Source organism: Rhinopithecus roxellana, chromosome 17 (genome assembly GCF_007565055.1).
Source record: "Rhinopithecus roxellana isolate Shanxi Qingling chromosome 17, ASM756505v1, whole genome shotgun sequence".
NCBI classification, from domain to species: domain Eukaryota; kingdom Metazoa; phylum Chordata; class Mammalia; order Primates; family Cercopithecidae; genus Rhinopithecus; species Rhinopithecus roxellana.
This window is the reverse complement of record NC_044565.1, coordinates 58,668,698-58,681,093: the sequence shown is the minus strand read 5'-3', so window position 1 is coordinate 58,681,093 and position 12,396 is coordinate 58,668,698.

The window sequence follows — 12,396 nt, the reverse complement described above, 5'->3', positions numbered from 1 at the left end:
TCAAACATCCCACAAGTAGGCATGGATCGTCAGTAATATGTGCTATTTATACACACATGCACATACACACATATACACAATTCTTCTCCATCTTCGAAATCTTCATCTTTTTACTTATTTATCATGGCTTCTTTGGGGCTCACAAAGACCTAGCACATGCCTGACTTAGACTGACCGCATAGCAACTCCGTGGGACACATAACGTTATCCCATGTTACTGGCAGAGGGACCAAGGTTTAAAGAGTTGCACCTGGCCTGGGTAAGTGGAGCAATAAGTGGCAGGCATCCGTCAGGGCCAGAGTCTTCACTCTCTAACTCCTGTGTGTTTGAGCTTCACCCCAGAGTCTGCAAAGTGAAAAACTATTGAGGTAGGATAATGTGTTATACTCCCTAGCCTTCCCTCCTCTCTAACTCACAAATGTCTCAAGGCTCCAGAGAGGACTAAGGAAAGCTTGAGCCCTGGCAGGAAGCCAGCTAACCAATGCTGAATTGCCATTGAGAATGGAACTCCTGGGAAGAGGTGAAGCCTCAGTGTAGTACCTCCATGACAAAACAAAACAAAACAAAACACAAAAATACAAAGACAAAAAAGAAATGGGTGATCACTGTTTCTTTTCTGAAAAGGGAGATCAAAATGAAAAAGGATAAACTCAACTTTTAGTAAAATAGTGAAATACCCTGTAAGCTATTGCTCACACCCAGTAAGTTGAGTAGATTGTCAAAATTGCTTTCTTAAGAAAACCTTGTTTTGCACTTTCAGAATCAAAATAATCTTATCTTTAGTTGCAGAGAAACAGGACACTTTGTTCCAAACAAATCCTTCTTTCTGGTGCTTCACAACACAATTGTGATAACAGGGGACCAAACACTTAATCTTGACTCTCTTATTTCATCCTTCCTTTTTTCTTTCTTCTTTCCCTCCCTTCCTCTCTTCCATCAACAACCCAGTGAGAAATCTTTACTCGGTGTCAGATTCTACACAGAGTACCAAGTCTTGGAAAATGAAATACATATGACTTTAAATAAATTACTATGTTTTTACTCATGGCCCTTTTTTTATCTCATCTAAAATGCTGCCCTCACATCTCCACTAATGAACTTTCCATTGCTCCCTTAATAGCCCTTCCCACTGTCCTCTACCTGGGAAAGTAGATGTTCAATGTCTTAGCAAGAGGGTTTCCATTGTTGACATCTTCAAAGAATACAAACATGTTTACTTAGTAGACAACAGCTAGGCAAATAACAGGTTGCCATTTGAGAATGGTAGGAGTATGTTCTCAGTTGTTTTATTGATTTACATCAATAAATAATGGTCATTATAGACCATTCACATCTTAGTGTGAATTTTTATGGCCAAACATAAGTTGGCTCACAGGATCCTGAGAAGGTAGGGGTGTGTGTGTGTGTGTGTGTATGCGTGTGTAAGACAACCTGGTATGAGAAATTTAGCTGCTTAGAGAAATCAGACATTCCAAATGGGGACTAAGAAAAATATTTCTCAAAGAGCACCCATGTATCAAGTAACAAGAATAAAGAAAGCTTTTAAAATAAAGTGGGTCACGAATATGATGATGATGATGATGATGATGATGATGATGAAGATGATGATGACAATGTGTGTCTGTACAGGAGTGTTGGGGGATCCTTATGCCCCCAAAGTCAGAGTTCCACTTCCTATAGCATTAAAGTACCAGAAAATACCTTCAACTCACCAATTTATTTGAGTTAATTTTATTTTGATTCATAAAGTAGCCAAACTTTCCCAGAATCTCAGGATCTTCCTTCTAAGGAAAACGCTTGTATTGGCTGATTTTCTTTTATAGGCAAGAAATGGCATTAAATGTAGACAGATTCTAGGACAACCTATAGAAACTGTGGTTCGCGATATGTTCCCAGTAGGAGTTAATTCTCTTAACCTTTCCCAATTTATTTTTAAACAGAAAAGACAAAACCCATATGTTTGTCTCTGATTGTTTAGCTCTCGAATAAACATGAGCTTCCTTCACAAGCTGCCTGGGTTTAGACAGATAAAATCTTCCATAGCTTAACTTATTCCATGAAACCAAGAATGCTTTGAAGTAGATAATTAGTATTATGCCTATTTTACAGCTAAAGAAACTGAAACACACAGTTCAAATTAATTCACCCAAAGTCTGACAGGTGGCAAGCAGCAAAGTTGGGATTCAACTTAACCGTGACACTGCACTTCCTCTCAGTAAGAAGCAGACAAGATGGCACCAGTCAAGAGGAAAATTCATTTGCACAATAAGAATAGGGTGGGGAGACTAGGCTTCCCCTCATGCTATGTAAATGTCTCACCTGGTTGAACCAATCTGTGGGCCCTACATAAATCAAACACCTCCTCCTCAAGCCTGCCTTTAAAATCTTCTGTGGTCTGCTGCTTTTCCCTTTCTGGATGTTTCTCTCTCCAGAGCTGCTCTCCTTTCTTCTTTGTGTTAAGCTTCGCACTCCTTAACCCACTCCATGTGTGTGTGTCTGTGTGGTTAATCTTCTCTGTACAAGATCATGAACCCCGGGTATTTAACCCAGACAATGATGCCGCTTCAGACTTACATATAAAGGGGCGTTTACTAAGGAGTATTGACTCACATGATCACAAAGTGAAGTTCCACAATAGGCCATCTGCAAGCTGGGGAGCAAGGAAGCCAGTCTGAGTCCCAATACCTCAAAAGTGGGAAAACCAACAGTGCAGCTTTCAGTCCTTGGTCGAAGGTCCAAGAGCCCCTGGCAAACCACTGCTGTAAGTCCAAAAGTCCAAAAGCCGAAGAACTTGGAGTCCGGCGTTCGAGGGCACGAGGTATCCAGCATGGGAGAAAGGTGGAGGCCAGAAAACTCTTTAAATCTGCCCTTTCCATCCCTGCTTTTATGCTGGGAGCTGATTAGATGGTGCCCACCTAGATTGAGGGTGGGTCTGCCTCTCCCAGTCCACTGGCTCAAATGCTAATCTCCTTTGGCAACATCCTCACAGACACACCCAGGAACAATACTTTGCATCCTTCAATCCAACCAAGTTGACACTCAATATTAACTGTCACATGGGTAAATCAAAAAGCATATGTCAGGGAGGTGTGGGGGATGTTTAAGTAGTAATACAGCATGAAATAGTACCGTCAATAACAATAAGGTTTTTATTGTGCCTAAAGCAAATATTTAACATTTGCCAGGTGGTTAAATATCGCTCACTATCACCAGATGCAGTTTTATCTACGGGAAAACTGAGAAACAAGGTAATACCTGGTCAATAAAGAAGGTAATATGGACTCCATTGTTCTGATTATCGGTACAGTGATGATGATAACAAATGCCAATCCCACCCAGAATATTCACTCCTACAAAGGAGTAAACTGAGTCATATTTGTTCAGAAATGGTGGTTCATGGGCCAATTTTTTACCTTAAGAAATTCTTTTTCAGGTCCTCTCAGATAACATAATTACGTGAAGAGAGGCCCTTTTGTTATTTTTTTGTGTGTATTGCAAAAAAAAAGGCCAATTTGCCAACTAATTGTCTATTTGGAAAATTGACATGCAGCTACTTCTACAGATACCTAATCATAATTACTAATAGGAAAGTAATTTTAACATTACCAAGTATCCCAATTGCTAAAATTTTCTGAACACCTGTTAGTTTGGTATGTGTTTCATCATTAAATGGTCTAGAAATGCACTGTGTTAACATAAAATGAAATGACTAAAAGTTCAGGCTTTATATTATAGGAAATTTAATAATATTTCATCACTACCCCGTAAAAGCACACTTAGATTTGAAAGTGATTCCAAGAAGACCCAGCTCTAAAAATAGATAAAGGAAGTAAAAAGAGGCACAAATAGGGTGTGTGTGTCAGTGTGTTGTGTTTCTCTATAGGCACATATGCTTAGTTAATTCAGAGTATATTCACACTTAAAAGTCTGAGACATTTAAGAATCATTATATGAGTGTATTAGTTGGAAAAAGTTATAGAATATTATAGTTGTTACCACAGTATGTGGTTCTTTATGAAACACATGTAAAGGGGGATTTATGAATATTCAGCATAGAGTTAGGTACATAGAAACCTGAATTAGATCTGATAATTTTCCGTATATGAGTAACTATGTAAATATGAGCAAGTTTCTCTTCTAAAATTTTTCTGTATCTTATGTTTCCTTTCTATAGAAGCCAGATAATAAGTGTTTTACCCTTTAAGATCAAAATAAAATAATATGTGGGGATGCATGTTCAAAAGTTAAATGTCTTCCTTACATTCAGGGGAATATTATTATGTATCATAATAATGCCATGAGATAATAGAGCATAAAGCACTCATCCCTAATTGACCCCAAACACACACTCTCACTTGATCTTCACACAGATAAACCTGTTCCACTTTGGAGTATCTGAACAAGGGCTGCTGCTGATAGAGCTCATTCTCCTAAGGAGAATCTAGAAAGAATCAAATTGTACCCTATCTTGTTTCGACCCTCAGAAGTTGGAAGAAATGAGTTGGTTCTAGGTGTCTGGCCAGCTAGGGCGAAGCGAGAGTTCATACGTGAGGCTTAATATCACACTCCAAAATGTTAAAAGCATAAGTGTGAATTACTGGAAGTACATGGATTTCATCCTCCAGAAAGCATGTACTGGAAAGAGAATGAGGATGTAATTCCACTGTTAAAAAATAAGTTAGTTCCTACTTATACAGTACAGTCAATTAGATAATTCTTCAAGTTGATATCTAAATGTATCAAAATATGTATATACAAGTACAAACTTGTTTTCCAGGACATGTAGATTGTTAGAATTGAGAGAAAACTTTGATTACCTGTGTTTAAAACTTCACTATACAGAAGAAAAGCAGATGCCTATCTCCACAGCAAGGTAAAAATCAATTTCTATTCATTCAATCTTTATTAAAGGCTTAATAAAGCATTTACATTTTGTTAAAAGAGAAGTGAGAAAACCATCGAATAAGATGTTAGGAGGTTTACCAAATCGGAGACGAAATTTGAATACATTTGGAAAAGATATTTGTATAATTAGTCTATTTCATCCAGTATCTATGGAAACAAACATATATTAATACCTAGAATAGATCATTGTTTCTTTAGTATTAGTTTAGGACAGATCCCATCTTTCTTGACACCATCACATTGCCAGAGCCTAAAACCTAGGCCTCTTTTCCACAGATTAGCCCCAGACGTGTAGGAAGATGGAGCAGTGCTAGCATTTGATCAATCTGAGCTCCCCCTTTCCAAACCATGTGAATTTACCACACTGTGTGCCTGTTCCCAAAGGTTAAAATATAAATTTCAACTACATGCTTTTCAAAAACCCAAAGAACCAAAGGTTACAACAGGAATCTGCTATCAGTATGGGTAAGTTAAAGCTCAGTTCTAAGTTAGGTAAACTTGGAGTGGGTCTTCCTGCTAGTCCCTATTTCAGTCACCAGCACACAGGAGATGGAGCAGGAATTCAGCTCCAGCAGGCATTCAGCTTCCAGGGAAGGGATGGGAAAATTACAAGGTACTCTGCTGGTGAGGGAGATTTACCCCACTACAGTTCTTTACCCTACTGTGTCCAACCAGTTTGTGTGCGTTTTTCTTTGCACGTACTTTACAATTTCTTCAGTACCAGAAGGTTGCTACTTAGACCAGCCCCTGACCGCTTAACCACTGGTAAGTCTAAATATGAGGTATGATATTTTCTTTCAATTATTAGTAGCAAGCAAAGAAAAGATGGTGAATTCAGCTTGGCTTCCAGTAGCAAAGAGATTATGATGTTTTTTGCTGCCAGTTTCACTTTATTTAGACTTTGACTGGTGAGAACAAGGAGGATCCTAAGGAATTTAGAATACACTAATTATTCAAAGAAAATGAGAAACAGCTCATTTATCTGTCTTTTCTTAAAAATGTCATTTGGGCCTTTCCATGATTATAAAACACCATTCTAAGTCCAAAAACTAGATACTATTAATATATGCCACCCTGGAGATTCACAATACTAAATAACAAAATTGTATACATACCTATACACACATATATATTTGTGTGTGTATATATATGTGTGTGTGTATATATGTGTGTATATATATGTGTGTGTATATATATATATATATATATATATATATATATACACACACACACATGGTGGGGGTCCTATCATCAGATGCTTGCATTTAGGGTTACTATAACTGGATATGATTCATTATTTTAGGGTTACTATAACTGGCTATAACTGGCTATGATTCATTATTTTACACTTTGAAAAATATTTATTGACCACCTCCTCAGTACTAGGCATTGGGGCACAGTTCTAAGCATTGGGGATATAATAATGATATAAATAAACACATTCTCTGCTCTTAGAAAGTTTACATTCCAGTGGAAGTTCCCAGATAATAAATAAGTAAATAAATAAATATACCAGATGCTAGGTGGTGCTATGAAGGAATATAAAGTGGACAAAGGACTAGAAACTGACTAGGGAGTCTATTTTATAAGGGTCGCCAACAAAGGCCTCTCTAATAAGGTGCCATTTGAACAGAGACCTGAGTGAATTGAGAGCACCAGCCACATAAGTGTCTCAGAGAAGACGTTTCTAGGCAGAGAATAGTACGTGTAAAAGGATGCGAGGAAACTCTTGTGGGTGGCTTGTTATTAATCCTGTCAGATTGAAAGTAAGTTGGTTCAGGAAAGTCTGCTCTCTGCTGAAGACTGGCAGTTCTGTAAAGGAATTAGAACAGACTGACTCAATATTCTTTAACTGGGGACACATACTGGGTCTCCGTTCTGCCAGCTGGCAATGCATTTCCTACCCTTTACTCTTCACTCCCATGTCCAGATTTATGTGGTCCAAGTACAGTGTAAACAGAAAAACAAGTCTATGTGTGTGTGTATATATATATGTGTGTATATATATATATCTGTCTAATAATATAGTTCTAAACAAAAAATGGACACAACAAGAGGCTTTGTCAAAAAAAGATTGTGCAGTTCAAAATTGAGCAATCATAGGAGGTAAATTACACAAGTCGTTGCACACAGGTGGCGACTTTGGAATATGGCACAGGGTCTGTCAGACTTGGAAATGTGCAATAGGATTACTGAGCACTTCCCAAATACAAGGCACTAAGTCCAGTGCTATGAAGGAGAAAAAACGAAATGAATGCGTAATCCATCTCCCTGCAGAGCTACTGCCTGGTTAGAATGATAGCATTCCTGACCAGGTCTCCATGAGGCTTCCAAGAAGAATAGGCCATCGCAAGTTTTGATCTTAGACATAAAACAGTGGAGAGCACAATTCTACCATCTAAAAGCTGTGAAACCACAAGTGAGCTATTTAACATTGCAGAAACTTAGATTTAACAGGGGCATTATATCTACCCCAAAGGTTTGTTGTGAGAAGTAAATTAATGTTCAACAAGAAACTAACATTGTGTTAGGTGTCTCCTTCTGTGGTAGGAAGGCTATTTACTCCTAGAAACCTAGGAATATCCCTCAAAATGGTCCTTTTATAACAGACAAATTATCCAAAATAGTGCCATCACTCAGTATAGTCATCCAAATACCTCAATATATTGGTGCAATACACATGAATTTGGCACGACTTGTGACCTTTATTTATAGCTATTATAGTGCCTATATTGTGTGCATTTTTACATTTTAAATAGGAGTTATTGTCATGGCTCTCTGTGAATTTTGCTCCTTAAATATGTCCATTTTCACCTAGAATACATAACCATCAAATCTTTTATTTGCCAAAGAAAGCTTAGAACATATGAATACAATAAACTTACATACTCAGCTAACCCGCTCTACGTTAAAGAAACCTTGCTGTGTGCTAGATCCTGAACATTTCCTATTTTCCAGAAAAACATACGCTAGTGATGGGCAAGAGATAAAAACAATATTTGTGACACAATGCTATAATCACTAACACAGCGATACCCACACTTACGAGGAAAGAACTAGGGTGTTATTAACCTCTTTCAGGTACTGAGAGTCTCTGAGACATTCTGGAGCTCTTAAGGAAAGTGGGAGTAGAAATAGTATTTAAAAATCTAAGTGTATATGCTAGCTAGATGAGATTAGCCCACAAGGTTTTGTAAAATGAACGTGGAGAAAGAGATAGATTCAAAACACTAAAAACCAATTGACACTTAAAAGACCAGAAGGAAAAGTTGAGGAGGAGCCTAAAGAAAGGTTAAAAATGGAGAATAATGAAAGAGAGATTAACTCATGCAAACATTGAAGCCATCATATCCATTAATTCCACAGAATTTCATTGAGGACCCTCTATGTCTCTTACATTGCTTGATGCTGGAGATGCAGAACTGAATGACGTATGATCACAGAGATAAATGCCAATGGCTTCCTTCCGTATTTTTCCTTGAACAGATTGCCACAGGTTTTCAAGCAGGAGTTTTTCTCTAATTTCTCTTACTGATAACAAACATTTGTTGTGGTCTTTGATTTTTCACAGGGAAGAATAAATGAGGTGGAAAAGGTTGAGAACAATGGCCCAAACGTTGTTGTAAGCCAGAAAATGGACATAGTAGCAACATACTTTAGAAAGTGAGATGCTAAGGAAGTGGATGTAGAAGCAACATGCTACAGTAAGTGACATGCTATGGGAAGTAAATGTAGCAGCAAAATATCATAGAAAGTGAGATGCTATAGGAAGTAGATGTAGCAGTAAGAGGTTACAGGGAGTGAGATGTCACAGGAAGTGGATGTAGCAGGAAGATGCTACAGGAAGTGAGATACTGTATCTGTTATTGCTAATGAGATGATATTTTGAGCATCAAAATAAGAACACATACTCACTATGCCTCTTTTGTCAAAAACGTACATCGGTATTGTAATAGTAAAGGACTTTCAGAGAGATAGAACCAACAGAAATTGGAGTAGGGGAAAAAGAGAGAGAGAGTGGTTTTAAGAAACTGGTTTACATTATTTTGGGGGTTGATTAAGTCCAAATTTGGTAAGTCAAGAGGCTGGAGACCCAGGGAAGAGTTGATTTTGCAGTTTCTCTCTGAAAGCTGTCTGGAGATAGAATTCCTTCCCTCTTGGGGGACCTCAGACTTTGCTCTTAAGGTCATCAATTTGTTAAAAGACTTTCTTCTTAGTTCAGCTATAAACAGGGTCCTTGTCACATGACCATGAAATATTAGGCTTGCAGGCACTTTGAAGGGTGAGAAGGGCAGGGTTTATTGGAGGAAAAGGAAAAACTAGGGAAACAGGGACTCTCAGCAAAGCCAAAATCCTGCTCATAGACTTCTCACCTGATGGATTGAACCCCAGGTTCCACCCCAGAACAGGAAAGGCCAGGATCCTCCCCCTTGCAAAGGGAGTGAACTTCTGAGGCTCCACCCCATTCTCCCGGTGTGCAGGCCAGTTGGAGTTTCTCCAGGGACCCCTTTATACTTGGCTATTTCATATTGATTAGATTAGGGACACTCACATTATGGAGGATGCTCTGCTTTCATCAAAACCTACTGATTTAAATGTTAATCACATCTAAACAAAAAAATACCTTCACAGCAGTATCTAGACAGGTGTTTGACCAAACAAGTGAGCACCACAAATTAATCAAGCTGACCCAAAAAATTAACCATCACAGTTCTCTGTAAAGTTTTAACCCCTGGAAGAGCTTACAAAGAACAAGGAATGAAAACAATTTTCTAGACTGGCATGATATTTTAAGCCAATAGGCCATAGGTTACTAATGAGGTAATTAATACTAACAATAAGCACTTAAATTGTTTAGCTATCCATCCATCTATCCATCCATCCATGCATTCATCCATCCACACATCTGTTCTTCTGATGAATATTTATTGTGAGCATCTTGTTTGTCAGATCCTGTCATTTGAGAGAAATGACCAAGTTGTGAACTTATCCCAAATATATTACAACTAGAAATCATTCTTAAGCCTGGAAGAACTGTTAGAAATAATCCAATCTAGCCTCTTCATTTTAGAGAAATGGGGAGCCCTAACTCCTGAAGAGACAGTGTATTAATCCTAGAGCTGAAGTTATGCCTCAGAAAATCTGGTTCCCACTCAATACTCTTTTCCCTAAAAGAAAATTCAGACACTTCTCATATTTCTGGGCTTGACTTCATTTGCCAACAATGGTGCAAGCCTCCTGAGAGTGTCTGAGTTTCATTGTGCTATGAAATGAGTCACATCCAAATCTTAAGAAGCATGATACTGTGTAGAATGGTCCAGAAAAGCAGTGAGACCCCTTTATCTGCTTCTATGTGAACTGGATAGCAGATTTTAAAAACAAATAACAGATCAAACTTTAATCTTCATATCTCAATGAGAAAGAAGACAGAGAAGGGAGAGTTGAGAAAGCAGATTTGTGACTCCAGAATACTATTTTGAGAAGGTGGAGCTGAGGAAAGAGGGTCACTCTTGGCGGGGGTGGGGGGGGAGCCTTCTATGTAAGTCGCATTGGTGGGTGTGAACTTTTGTTTCCCATTCATAACCAAGCAAAAAATCAGCTCAGCAATTTTTTAAAAGACAATTGTTATTTATTTATTTATTTATTCATTCATTCATTTTTATATTAGAGACAGCATATTGCTATGCTGCCCAAGTTGTTCTGAAATCCCTGAACTCAAGCAATCCTCCCACCTCAGCCTTCACAATGACTGGAATTATAGGCATGAGCCACAACACCCTGCTAGCTCAGACTTTTGAAAATGTCTATCCTGACTGCGTTGCTGAACAGCTCATTAAAATGAAAATAACAATAATAAAGGACATTCATAATAAGACTTCCATCTAGAATTTAGCTTCTTCTGAGAAATAAATGTAATTAAACTAAACCAAAAAGCCTAGTGCTGTTTTACTAATTCCTCATCTTTTTCTTGTGAATCTATTTAGAGGAGGTTTTATTTATCTCTGAACAAAGCAAGACAAATTGTCACTTCCTTAGAAAGTAGTCCAGGTGTGTCTGACCCACTGAAGCAACTGCAAGTGTTCTACCAAGGTGGACAGTGAATTGTGACAGGGAAGTGGCACTGCCTGAAAGGCAACTTCTTTTGGGAGTCAATCTTTGTGAAGTTCCTTAATGAAGAGTTTCTTCAAGCATAGTTGAGCAACATAAATAGAAAGGCAAGATGTCATTGAAATATGCACTGGATTGAATTTTCAAGTTGCCATTGCACGTTGCAGTTCTCTGGATTAATACAAAGACGAGACACCGATAATGCTAGCACGTAGAATGATGGCTTGGCACTGAAGAATATCTTCTTGAGCAAAGCTGATAAAAGCTAGGAGCAAACATTATCTTACTGCATTCTCTCACAGTCCTCTCAATTTCAGCCACCTTTTACCATCCTGTCAACTAAAGACATTATCAGTAGACAAGTCAGCCTGCCACTGTGACCTTATTCTCTAACAGTATTTCTCTTGAGCAATATTTTCCAATCTTTGGAAGACTTATCAGTATCTTGTGACATTCTGCCTGCTATCTTGGCACTTAGCATGCTCCTCACATGCAGGCTTAATAAATCACATTTTATTTTAAAAATGTGCCAATTGTGTTAGTTCCTGAAAAATAATTAAGAATTAGACATAAGGAAATGGTACATTTCAAATAGAAAAAAAGTACCATTATAATGCAATTATAGCAATTAACTCACCCCTTCCTCCATTCTAGTTCAATGGCTGGAAACAGATAAGTGCTATGATGTTTACAAAGAGATAATAACTTACAAGTTAAGATAGGTATTAATCTGATAGGAAAATTTGGGCTTCTTTGGGAATTTGTTTGACTTAACTACGTGTAAAACAAAAGCAAACCGAAAACAAAACAAGAGTCATGAGTTACATAGTGTATTATAATATCTTCCACTGGTGATTATTGTGCTTTTTCGCAGGAAAGGGGAGGAGAAACCTTTAAGATTAGCAAAGACCTATTTTGAGTGGTTCTGTGAAAACCAGGAATATGCTTCCTGCTATTAGCAAGTGGAACTGTTTTAGTAGAAACCAAAATGAGATTTTATCCATTGAAGAATGTATTTCCAATTATTCCTGTCAGAAATCTCACTCCCCACCCACCTACGATACAAACAAATAACAAAAAAATCCAACTTAAGTAACTTAAAATAACAAAAAATAACTTAAATAACTTAAAATAAGAAAAAAAAAACCAACAACAGTCCATATGCCTAGGTGAGAATTTTACTTAGTCCTGAATTCTCAGAAAATGAACTAAAAAGAGATGAGTGTGAAGTGCTGAAAACAAGGACTGTGGTAAAGACACCTCCTTTCAAAATAAGTTCAGAGTTGTTCATTTGTTTGTTTTGCTTTGTTTTGGAACACCTCTATCTGAGGAGCTCTTTTCCTGGAATAATGAACCATATTTGCTTGTTTTCTTATATTGTTT